General features: G+C 36.4%; 1 protein-coding gene across 2 annotated transcripts in view; it reads left to right on the top strand.

Annotated features, from left to right (window-relative positions):
• The first annotated feature begins 689 nt into the window (after positions 1–689).
• The window catches only part of LOC134742447 (potassium voltage-gated channel subfamily H member 8), a 150,618-nt gene continuing 137,798 nt past the window's right edge, over positions 690–13,509 (top strand). For both annotated transcript variants that reach the window (XM_063675609.1, XM_063675607.1), the window contains exon 1: positions 690–848. The gene's annotated coding sequence lies outside the window, so the exon portion shown is untranslated. The remainder of the gene's footprint in view (positions 849–13,509) is intronic.

Genomic DNA, 13,509 nt, shown 5'->3' with positions numbered 1-13,509 from the left:
CTAGGTACCTAGATAACAATATCATAAAAATTATGGTGCCCAAGGACACATATGGTTAATGCAATCATAGTAGTCATGTTTTGCTTGCTATCTCGTGAATCATAAAGAACATTGATTGTTTTTGAGCCAGTCTTCGTAAACGAAAGATATTTGAATTATGTTATTTAGTTATCGTGCGTTTCGCCCGCGCCTATACGTGGTACGGGCGAAATGCACGATAATGATAACTAAATAACATGATTCAAATATCATTCTGATGTCAGTGTAGGTTCGAATTGGCCTGCAAGAAATATTGTTAATTCTTTAGGGTATTAATGATTACCTAGGTACATCAATGTAAACAAAGTATGTTAGCGTAATTAAAATTTGACTATCCCAAACAAGTTCAATGCTGAATCATAATTGATCCAAGGTTGTGCGCAATCAGTGGGACCTTGAGAGATCGATCTATAGATAATGAACTGTGATAATGTGATAACCTGGGTGGGCAAAATTAGTCGGTAGTTACGAGTACTAAAACGTAAATGGTAAAATACGACGAATTTGGCTTTGACAAGATGAGATACTTATTCTAACTTATCTCCGACAGCTTCAAAAAAGTTATTTTAGTTTCCAATTATCATTCAAATTGTATGTGTTGTGTTTTGATGTTTTAAAAATAAAACGGTGACGATTATATTTTCAAGTTGCATTTCAGTGTGTTGAATTGAAAGTGATAACGTAGCTGAACATCATTAGTGATCGGAGCCTGCAGTGTCTGGAGGCTAGCAATACGCGGCGCGGGTCCCGATGGCCGGTGCAGCCCGGCCTCGCTAGATCGATCCCGCCTCAGCCCGGCGGGCTTCTCCGTAAGTGCACACCTCCAATGCATGCATATTCAACCGACGAAGGCAAATGAGGCAAAATCTCCGCACGATTCTATAGCGGAAACATTATCGATGGGTACGGCGAGGTGATAATATTCAACGTACCTAAATTGCTGCTTGTATTCAATATGAAAACGTTACATTCTAGGCTACTTTGTGCGTCGTCATAATGACAAAAAAAAATGTAAGCCGACGAGAATGTTTTATATAAACTCACTTACTCACAAACTCAAATTTACTAAGATTTACTCAAATTTATTAAGGAGTCCAGCTCGGCCGAATAGCACCTTCCCGTACAAACGTAGTTCCGCTCTCATTTTTAAAACTACTTGTTGGATTGTAATGAAATGTTTCACATACAATGACATGAGGTATATCTAGGTCTGTAATTAGTTTATATAGCTCCAGTTCATAAAACAAACGAAATAGAGCAAAAACAAGTTTTGTATGAAAAACTTAAATTCGCTGTATTTTTTTTAGCTATGGTATCTGAAGCTACATAAACTAATTACAGACATAGATATATCTTATCCTATTGTAAGTACAAAGTTTCAGAGCAATCTAGCCAGTCGTTTTAAAATGAGAGCGGAACTACGTTTTTATAGAGAACTTGCGGGGGACCCTTAATTATACCTCTTGTATGTTTCATGGAGATCTGCCAAAGGTATTGTTTTTGTCTCTCTATAGGTACACAAAGGATAACGTATTCTATAAATTAATGACGCCCCTGTGTTTGGCAACATGAATAACAGTAACCGCTGCTAAAATTCTTTCACGAAAATACCGCAATCATAAACCGGCATGGCCAGCGGCTAGTGTTTATTTACGTTACGCTATAGCTATACTAACCGTGGAACTCAAGTTCTTCTCGATTTCATAGAAATATCTGTCCTGAGTATGACAAAAAATCCCGTGAAACCCGGGTCAATAATTATAAAATTCTAGACATAAAAAAATTACAAATCAATAAAAAGGTAACAAATTCCAATAAAAAGGTAGAAAATGTTTTAAAATTATGACTCATTCGTCTTATAAGGGTTCCGTATCTACCTAAGACTAAGACTCCGCTGTTCGTTTATCTGTCCGTCTGTCTATCACCAGGCTGTATCCCATGAACCGTGGTAGCTAGACAGTTGAAATTTTCACAGATGATGTAGGTATTTCTGTTGCCGGTGGCCATCCGAATAGTTAGGGGCTATATAACGGTGGCGGGGGCGGCGGCGTGCATCTTGGCGGGCACCCCACCGTGGGAGCTTGAGGCCGGGACGCTTGCTGAGGCATACCAGGAAAGGGTCAGGAGCAGGAACACAGGTGAGTACCCTGCCCCTGAAGAGGTGAGGGCTGCCCGGAAAAGAGCACGGAAGAAAGAAAGAAACCAGTGGAAGAGAGACCTGGAGGACTCCTCCTATGGAACCCGCACCATAGGGGCACTCCTCCCGTCGCTTGACCGCTGGTTGGACCGCAAACACGGTAGGGTGGGCTTTAGACTGACGCAGGTGCTGACCGGACACGGGTGCTTCGGTCACTACCTGCACAGAATAAAAAGAGAGGCCAGCCCTGTCTGTCACGAGTGTGGGGATATCGACGACACGGCCCAGCACACGCTGGAGGTGTGTAACCGCTGGGCTATGGAACGGGCGGACCTAGTAACCAGTCCTTGGAGTAGTGGATCTCTCGCTGCACAGTGTTTTGACGTCAATGTTGCGCAGCGAGAGATCCTGGGATGCGGTGGCCTCCTTCTGTAATATAGTGATGTCGAGGAAGGAGGCAGCGGAGAGGGAGCGCGAAGAAAGTGCGGATGCGCCCCCGAACCGGCGCAGACGGAGAGGAAGAAGACGCGTACAGGCGTTCTCCCTCAGTAGGGCCAGCGGGTTGGGGACCCGCACAATTTGGCCCTACGGGATAGGGGGGAGAGTCAAGCGTTTCTGACTCTCCCGTCCTTGGAGTGGGTGTCCTGGCATAGAATAGCCAGGACCGCTGGGAAGGCGTCGTGGTTAGAATGCTAGCGATCACATGGCGCCTCCCGTCAACAAACATTAGTCGATGAAACATGTTTAAAAAAGTTTGCTCTGAAAATCTAAAAAAATGTTTATGTAAGTATATACATATATACGAGTACATATACAATATACACCCGGAAAATAAGTCTAAGAAACAGAAAACCCTATTGACCCTACGTGGAATGAGAGGACGGTGAAACTAAGAATCATTTCTAACTGAATGGGGTAGTACATATCAATATAAAAGGTTGCAGGGTCAATAGAAGGATATTATGTTTACGCAAAGGATTCCTCTCCAAAATTACTTACTGAATCGATTGCTTCCCGACTTATTCACATAGCATCAGTCTGTTATATTTACGCGTTATAATTTATTATGCATGTTATTATACAAATATGTATATTAATTACGCTTCCCGGATAAATTTAGTGAAGCTTCCTTTAGTGTAAATTTGACCAACCAACAAGTATTTTTCTGTAACAAGTACATATCATTATGAAATCATGAAATTGTATATTCTTAGATTAACTCCTCGTTGCAGATTGTTAAATCGCGGCCTAACTGTACCTGCTTGCTATGGTAATAAATTGTAACAAAATATACTAAAGTAGACGATTCGCCGCATTTTAATTACTCATCGTCTTAAATAAGCAACTAATTGCCTAGGTACTTTTATCACTTTTAAATGTCTGAAACGTTACACATAATACTTGCAAATTAAAATGAATTGCATAGGTAGGTACTGCATTTACCACACAGGTGTTCCACGATTAATTACCCAATACGCAGCAGGCTATATTCGTGACTTTGGATTTAACGTAACATGTAACTCTATACCTACTTACCATCTGGTACCGCCGTACGTATACATGAACGTATAGTAACGTATCAAGGCGCGATTCAGGGCGAAGTCAAAAGTGAGATACTCTACGCTCACGACGTATGCCTTATGTCCGACAGCGTGGCGCATCTTCAAAGCTATGTTGACGCATTAAACCACTCTTGTCAAAAGTTCGGCCTGGTGATAAGTGCTTCTAAGACTCAAGTCCTCAAGCAACCACCCCGGGCAGTTGAATCTGATTCAACACCGCTGAATCTAGGTGGGAAACCACTAGATGAAGTGAGTCATTTTAAATATCTTGGAATCACTATACGACGTGATAACACCCTGGCTTCGGAAATACAATCGCGCATTGCTAACGCCGCTGCCAATTTTGAACGTCTCACTGATCGTGTCTGGAGGTCCCATGATATCAAGCTTGAGACAAAGATAAGCGTCTATAAGGCCCTGATAATCCCAGTTCTTCTGTATGGCGCAGAAACATTGTGCCTGTACAAGACAGATATCAGAAGACTAGACACCTACCACCTAAGATGTCTGAGATATATACTTAGGATTAAGTGGCAGGACCGTACCCAAAATTCTGAGGTTCTGCGTCGTTCCGGGATGTACGGTATGGAGGCGCTATTGAAGCAGCGCCAGCTCAGGTGGTGTGGGCATGTTCTCCGAATGGATGATCGCCGCTTGCCTAAAGCTATATTCTACTCAGTTAGCAGAGGGTAAGCGGAAGCACGGTGGTCAATATCTTTGATATAAGGATGTTCTTAAGCGTCACCTAAACGCGTGTTCTATCGATCCTACACGTTGGGAGCTCGCTGCGAAACGGTCATCTTGGCGGTCTACCATCTTTGAATCCATCAAGTCGTTTGAGGAAAACCGCATCACGACGTTAGATGTAAAACGACAATTGCGCAAGGAAAGACCTAAGCCCTCCTACGTGTATACGTACAATACGGCCGGTCAACTCTACTGCCGTGACTGCCGTGAGCACAGGATAACTAATAGTACTACCGCCGTGAGTGTGAAAGAGTTTTTAAAAACAAGTTTGGCCTGGCCGGTCACATAAGAGCTCATGAGAGGAAAAAGTCTTGATTGTTGAGGTCGCCGTCATCGAAATCGATGTGGAGGACTATAATATATATAGTGGGTCAAGCAAATCTTGTCAGTAGAAAAAGGCGGCAAATCTGAAAAATCGCGGGTTAGCAACACTGTGTTCGAATAATTCCAAAATCGCGTGTCATCTGTGTCTTATCTGTGGAATGTGGATCGCCATCTTGTTTGTTTATATTCTGAATCGTCTCTATTTTATAAGAGAATTTCTGTTGTCACCATTAAATACCAATATATTAAATAAGATTGTGCAAATGTGCATGAACTTAAGGTGCCTACAATGTATAATCGTGCTCATTGATGGTAAACATTTCTAAAATTTGAGGTTATGACAATTACTGGAAGAACTTGGGAGGAACTGAACTTTTAAGATTATGTGCTGTTTTTTTGTTTTAGGGTTAAAAGGCATAATTTTTTTTAAAAAGTATGCCTAAATCTATCCAATAAGACCACAAATGGAGCTCTGAAAACCGTCCATAGGCCCACATGTCTAATATTTTCAGCGACTGATTCGACTTTTTACAAAGGTAAACTTTTTAAGCAGTATTAAGAACCTTGAATATATCGCTGTTCATTCGCAACATCAATCTAATCCTTACATATTTTGTTGCAGGATTAAACCTCGCCGTTCGTTGTATTTTCTCTTTAGACAACTTACCTACGGCGGTTTATGTACGTGTACAACGCAACCAAGGCGAAAAATATACTTATTATTTGAAATTTAACAAAAATATTGAGAGCAATGGATTAGATTATTCTTGTAATATTGGTAACTCTAATAATATTCTTTCAATGAATGACCTGAATTATAGTGTAAGCTAAAGTTAGGTATAGATTTGTTTACCTTTAAAATAAATAAACACCAAAATAACAATTGTTTGTTTTTATTTTTAATATGTATAATATACAACCATATAAAAAATTTACACAGGTATGTGACATTCTTTAGGAAAAGTACAATTATTTACATTAACAAGTGGCATATTTATTATCTTCGAGCTCCTTCAGTTTCTGAACTGGCGTCCAAAACAGCCCCCTATCGCAGTGCTGATATTCTGTTTGCTCCCTATCTATGTTTTCTAAGTTTACTAAAACAAAATCATATCAAAATGTAAATAGTCCATATATTTGATATTTATAGTCATACTTGTTATGGCCATTTTTTGCCCGGATGCTGCACTTCATGATAAAAGCAAGCCGCTTTGCACAGTGCTAGTAGGGACCAAACTGAGTGATTTGACCCGCAGCAGCGCAAGTTTCACCCCTTAGGAACAGAGATGGCGCCACTTCTTTAAAAAATATTTCAAAAAATGCTACAAGCTAAACCACTGAACCGATTTAAATGTTTAATATCTCAAATGAAAGCTCATTATATAAATTACTTTTAAAAAATACTCAAAAAATATATACTGATTACTTTCGACAAAAAACGGCATCTTAAGTTTTTTTTTTTTACTCGATTGATAGTTTTTACTTGGTTTCTCAAAAAAAATGTATGGAACATGAATAACTTAATGCATGTATCTATTACTGAATAAATAACAAGTATTATAAAAAAAACCCGACACCGATACCTCTCATACTTCACGAAATATAAAAGTTTGAATGTGAGTGTAAATTTCTTCAAAATATATTTCAAAAAATTCTACAAGCTTAACTATTTGACCGATTTCAATGTTTAATATCTCAAATAAAAGCTCATTACATACATTACTTATAAAAAAATACTCATAAAACATATACTGAACCCTTTTGGCAAAAAACGGCATCTTAAGTTTTTTTTCTTACTCGATTGATAGTTTTTACTTGATTTCTTAAAAAAAATATTATGGAACATGAATAGTTTAATAAACATATATATAGAACTGAGTATATAAAAGTATTACAAAAAAACCCGACACCCATACCTTTCATTCTTCACGAAATATTTAAGTTCAATTATGCACGTTCTTACAAATAAATCCTTTAAAAGAAATCTTCAACCGCAGTAAGTGCACTGATTTTAATATGAAATGTGTCATATGAAAAAAAATCACCCAATTTATTTTAATAAATAAAAAAATTATTAATAAAAACTGAATAAAGTTTTTTCCTGGTGGTGAATTACAAAAAAATATAACAAATCTAAAATTAGGAATTATTTTTATTTAAAGTAACTACATTTGTAAACAAAAAACTTAAATGTCCTCTTCGGGTTCATATTTCATATTTATTTATTGCAACCATGGTTTTTTAGGTATTACAAATTCTTGGTAGTTCCACATGGACCCCGTGAGGGCATAGCAATATTACATGCATACTTAGGATCTAATCTTAAATCTATGTGTATAATATGACATGACAGAAGAACTCTTGGACAAGTTAGAGCGCTTACAGAATGTCTGTATAAGATTCATTTTCGGCCTACGGAAGTACGATCATGTATCTTACTACCGTCATAATCTCAATTGGCTTCCAATCCGCCGCCGCAGAGATCTTCACACTCTTTCTCTTCTCTTCAATGTTCTTTTTACACCTTCTTCTCCTGTATACCTCTCTCAAAAATTTCAATTTCTGGCTGAAGGCAGTGGCCACCGTCTCCGTTCTAGCGCGAATTTATCACTTGCCATCCCCTCTCACAAATCTCGTGGATACAACAAGTCCTTCGCAGTGCTTTCAGTGAAGCTGTGGAATGAGCTGCCAGTTTCGCTCAGACAGGCGCAATCGCTTGCGTCGTTCAAGGAGAGGTTAAAGAAGCTGTGGTTATCTGATTGACTTATGTGCCTATATTTGTATTGTATGTTGCTTTATATTTTTCTACTTCTTTCCAATTTTTAGTGTATTTTCCCCATTCCTTTTTGTGTAATATATTATATGTTTATCCTATTAATTTTGTATGTATTTATATCCTTTATCTTTCTGGTACCTTGTTGTACATTTTGCTACATTTGTCACCCTCTTTTCACTTTCTCCTCTCATCTACTCAAAGGTTAACTGGAAGAGATCCCTCAAAGGGATAAGTTCGCCTTTGTACATCTTATTATTTGTACCATGTAATTTTTAATGTGTATATTTGTACAATAAAGAGTTTACTACTACTACTACTACTAATATAAAAGTAGGTCAATTTAGTAGTTTTTATACATATAAGCCGAATTGAATCAGATAATTGTCAGTGTGTTAAATACAAAAATAAACGGGCAAATAATTATTATTAGGTGATTTTAAATTATATGGTTCACCGGTAGATGTAAAACTGAAAAAGAAAAGTCGTTTTGTTAAGTACTCGTACCATTCCAATACTACAAAATCACTGATCATACATGAACTGGTTGCTGTAAATTACTGTTGAATTATTTTTGTGCCTAGTTGATAACCATTAAACCTATAATTTTGTGCCAGACCTATAATTAGTGGTCAGCATGCAAAATAACCCTGGATTGAAAATTACATTAACTTACTTTTGATTTGTACAGCCACACTTGCATGATTTACACTGGGCTGTGCATGGCCAGCTGACGCGACGACACCCACAATGCATAGTTTCGCAGCCAGATTTGCAGCCACAATGGTCCAAGAGGCTTAATTGAGACCAAATCGCTGTAAATGCCGACCATTCCGGAGTCCAACTCTCTTTTTCCTCAGTCCATCCCCAAAAAGATGTACATGGTATGGAAACTTCTGGATTCAGAGCGTTTCCCCATATATGGCCCTCTTGGTAAGCTGCTCGAAGTGCATGTTTATAGAGAGCAGCTGATGTAGGTGGCAGGGTTGGCAGGTTCTAATTTCTCGGCCAAATCAGATTTGTTCCCTGAACGACGCCCTCCATTGACTGACAACGAAGGTGGACAAATTTGGTTTTCGTACTGAAGGAATTCGTTCAGATCAAGCTGCCTTTCTCTGGCCACTATAAAAAGACGGGAAAATAGGAGTATGTCAACTCAAGTTTTTGATTTTGTCGGTTGTCAGGTGTGTAACTACATATTTTAATTTTAGTATAAAGTAACCCTAGATTTGTGTTATTGTTTGGCCAAATGGAACACATAAACGTAAATGAAGTTCACAAATATTTGTTTGCTTCAAAAAACAAGCTTGTGTCAAGCCTGCCACCTACATCAGCTGCTCTCTATAAACATGAACTTCGAGCCGCTTACCAAGCGGGCCATATATGGGGAAACGCTATGAAACCAGAAGTTTCCATACCATGTCCATCTTCTTGGGGATGGACTGAGGAAAAAGAGAGTTGGACTCCGGATTGGTCGGCAGTTACAGCGATTTGGTCGCAATTAAACCTCTTGGACCATTGTGGCTGCAAATCTGGCTGCGAAACTATGCGTTGTGAGTGTCGTCGCGTCAGCTTACCATGCACAGCCCAGTGTAAATCATGCAAAGGTGGCTGTACAAATCAAAAGTAAGTTAATGTAATTTTCAATCCAGTTATTTTGCATGCTGACCACTGATTATAGGTCTGGCACAAAATTATAGGTTTAATGGTAATCAACTAGGCACAAAAATAATTCAACAGTTAATCTACAGGCACATACATTTTCCAACAGTAATCTACAGCAACCAGTTCATGTATGATCGGTGATTTTGTAGTATTGAAATGGTACGAGTACTTCTCAAAACGACTTTTTTTCAGTTCTACATCTACCGGTGAACCCGAAGAGGACATTTAAGTTTTTTGTTTACAAATGTAGTCACTTTAAATAAAAATAATTCCTAATTTTAGATTTGTTATATTTTTTTGTAATTCAGCACCAGGAAAACTTTATTCAGTTTTTATTTATTTATTTTTTATTTATTAAAATAAATTGGGTGATTTCTTTTCATATGACACATTTCATATTAAAATCAGTGCACTTACTGCAGTTGAAGATTTCTTTTAAAGAATTTATTTGTAAGAACGTGCATAATTGAACTTAAATATTTCGTGAAGAATGAAAGGTATGGGTGTCGGGTTTTTTTGTAATACTTTTATATACTCAGTACTATATATATATTTATTAAACTATTCATATTCCATAATTTTTTTTTTATGAAATCAATTAAAAACTATCAATCGAGTAAGAAAAAAAACTTAAGATGCCATTTTTTGCCAAAAGTATTCAGTATATGTTATTTAAATATTTTTTTATAAGTAGTATATATAATGAGCTTTTATTTGAGATATTAAACATTAAAATCGGTCGAATAGTTTAGCTTGTAGAATTATTTGGAATATATCTTGAAGAAATTTACACTCACATTCAAACTTTCATATTTCGAGAAGTATGAGAGATATCGGTGTCGTGTTTTTTTTTAAATACTTGTTATTTATTCAGTAATATATACATGCATTAAACTATTCATATTCCATACAATTTTTTTGAGAAATCAAGTAAAAACTATCAATCGAGTAAAAAAACAAACTTAAAATTCCCGTTTTTATCAAAAGTATTGAGTATATATTTTTTGAGTATTTTTTTAAAAGTAATGTATATAATGCGCTTTCATTTGAGATATTAAACATTTAAATCGGTTCATTGGTTTAGCTTGTAGAATTTTTTGAAATATTTTTTAAAGAAGTGGCGCCATCTCTGTTCCTAAGGGGTGAAACTGCCGCTGCTGCGGGTCAAATCGCTCAGTTTGGTCCCTACTATCACTGTGCAAAGCGGCTTGCTTTTATCATGAAGTGCAGCATTTTGTTCATAACAAGTATGACTATTAATAAGTCTTGTAATCGTGAGAGGAATAGTTACAGTGATACCCTACCTACCAGTGACTGCTCAGTGGTTTATACATATACAAAATTCTTTATTTAATAAATTAGTTTTACAAAATTATCTAAGGGGATGGAACCGCCCAGTAAGCTAATAACCGACTTGGTATCACATTACATCTCAAAACTTTTTTGTAGTAGAAAAACTGGGTTGCGGTGGGGTTGCGAGACTTGCATCATTTTACATTGTAATGTTTTTGATGGGATCTCATCTCTTTTTGTAGGCAGTGCTTCTTTTCGTTCTCATACCCATACCATACTCATACTATGTATACACATATCATAATTATACACATTTTCATTCATACTCACATCGTACAACGTAGTGTACCTATACTTAACATACTAATTTTAGGAACTGTAAACGTAACTTTGTTATCGCATATGTTTATATAGGATCACAAACTTACTTATACAGTTATTAAATCTTTCAAACGTGACTGATATTGGAGTATTTTTAAGTTTTTATTGGCTTAATACGCTGAAAACTAATTACGTTTCAAATTTGGAGCATGTGGGTCTGCTAGAAGTACCTTAGAATTATCATGATCGTGTAAGTGTGTCAGTGACAAAACTAAGGAACTTTGACATGCAATAATTCTTAAACTACATGTTCAAATTACATGTTATTGAGAATATATCTAAATTATATTATGCTCTATACGTCACTGAAAATTCAGGGTTCTAGCTTTAGCTATCACAAAATTACAAAACGTTGAAAATGGCCTGAGTGGCTTCGAGAAAAGGATGGTACGGCCGTGCCTCTTTGTTTTGCTCGACTTGGCGGGGGCACTGCCGTGCCCCTGATCATAAGTTGTAACTTTTTTGGAACGAAGAGTAGAGAATGAAGAGTTGTTGTAGGGCAGTTTTACGAGTCATTTTCCTAACGAAACGGCTTCTCAATTTTTTTTAGATAAGTAGATTTTATTCATTAGACATTTTCCCTATCCTTTTAACTACATAATTATACTTACTATTATAATTATACTTTCCTATATTAAACTGGATTGTCTCTAGCTGTTTTACATGTTGCTAAGTGCTCGTTCACGAGAAGTAGTCTGTTTGCAGTAAATACTTTGGGGTATACTATTGACTACGCAGATTTATTAACCTATTTATATGTTTAACAATTGTATTTATGTTACTTTTGGAGTAATTAGCGTAATTAAGTTATGTTTTTTTTTGTTTTTCTTGCTTCGTGTCCCAGTGATTTGCATATACCTCCAGCAATATCATTGTTACCCATTGTAAATATAACATATAAAATTGTGATAATGATAATAAGACATATTAATACGCGGTTAAGCGCAAACTCCTGTCGTGTAGCCAGATTCACCGAATCACCGCGCGTAGCTGCGTTGATGTGGTTTCACTATATGTGCATATATTATTTTATGGCTCAAGCAAGATTTGCACACATCACACAGGTTGATTTATGAAGATTATGGCCTTCGCTATGGCTTTGTTCGCTTTATTCCGCCGAATTTATAAGCAATATTGGACGAATTACCAATGTCAATTATATTCTATGGTTAATAAATGTTGAGTTTGAAATGTCGAATCGTCTTATTTAATTTTGTCTTATACATATAGGTACTTACTCAGGTACATAATCTCAGTAAATTTATAAAATAAAGTCAATTTGATCTCATCTCAGTAAGAACATAGGTACCATAGCCGATCATGTACAAAGTTTTCGTAGAAAGTAGGTATTAGATTTCTTTGTTGTCATAATGTAATGATTGTCATATTATCATTAGTCATAATTCTGAAACTGTTAACTTTTCAGGATTTGCCTAAGGTTAGGTAAGATAAGGTAAGGTAAGGTAAGGTAAGGTAGGAGGTTAGAGTAGGTTTGTTTTGTGGCAATCCTAACAAATTTACGCGTTTCTGAGAAAAACCAAATTATGACTAACGAAAATGTGGACAAACAATGCATTATGACTTAAAACTTTATGGGAAACAATATAGACCTTTTTCATATTTTTCGTAAGCCCGGTTTAAAAGTTAGAGGAGGGGGGAGGGGGACATTTTGGAATTTCGGAGAGATTATTTCTAAAAGAATATTTATAAATCAGCGGCTCACAAAATACACCTACGTTCTAAATATCAATGAAATATACCTTAAAGTTTTCGACGAAAATGGTTGTGACGCTGTGACATTCGGACGGACAGACAGACGGACACGAAGCATAAGGGTTCCGTTTTTGATATTTTGGCCATGGAACCCGAAAATGTCACTTTGGAAAGAAATATTGTTCATACAACGTGACTCGTTTTATTTACGCTTGAGGTTATACTCTCCTACTGGTAAAATAAAATAAGATACGTACATGTTTATAAACTGTTTAACGCATTGTGCACGCACGCAGTGCATTAATCTTAACTGTTATATTATAAAGCATTTATCATGTATGATTTTGAACCATACGCATCTGGGAGTATCCAAATAGCCAAAAAAGCACTTATTAAAAAAAAATATACCGTAAAACCCTCCGCAGCAAATTTATACTTATACAAACTACGCAGGACACATAAGCATAAGTAAGTAGTATTGAGTTGTGTTCAATTGTCAATGAATATCGTCGTCATTTATTGTCATTATCGTGTGGTTACTCATAACCCTGCTTTTACTCCTATTCAGTATTTTCAGACAATACGGTAACCACCAAAATTAAATTAACGTTACCTAACTACAGGATGGCCTAAAAATACGTTACATTTTTTTTACTGCCGTATATTTTTGATAATGTTAACTAGCATTTGCGTTTGCAAAGAATATTTTGAAGATAAAATAAGTTTTATTTTAATTAAATTACTGTTGATTTCGTTTTAGAGGTAAATAAATTTTTATAAAAAACGTGTACCTACGTAAGAAAAATATTCCAAAAAATTTTTGTAAAAATAATAATGTTGGGCCATCCTATATACTGTTAAGTAATTACTGTTAA

The sequence above is a fragment of the Cydia strobilella genome, chromosome 6 (assembly GCF_947568885.1).
Source record: "Cydia strobilella chromosome 6, ilCydStro3.1, whole genome shotgun sequence".
NCBI classification, from domain to species: domain Eukaryota; kingdom Metazoa; phylum Arthropoda; class Insecta; order Lepidoptera; family Tortricidae; genus Cydia; species Cydia strobilella.
The sequence above is the reverse complement of the archived record's forward strand: the minus strand, read 5'-3'. Positions and strand labels throughout refer to the sequence as shown.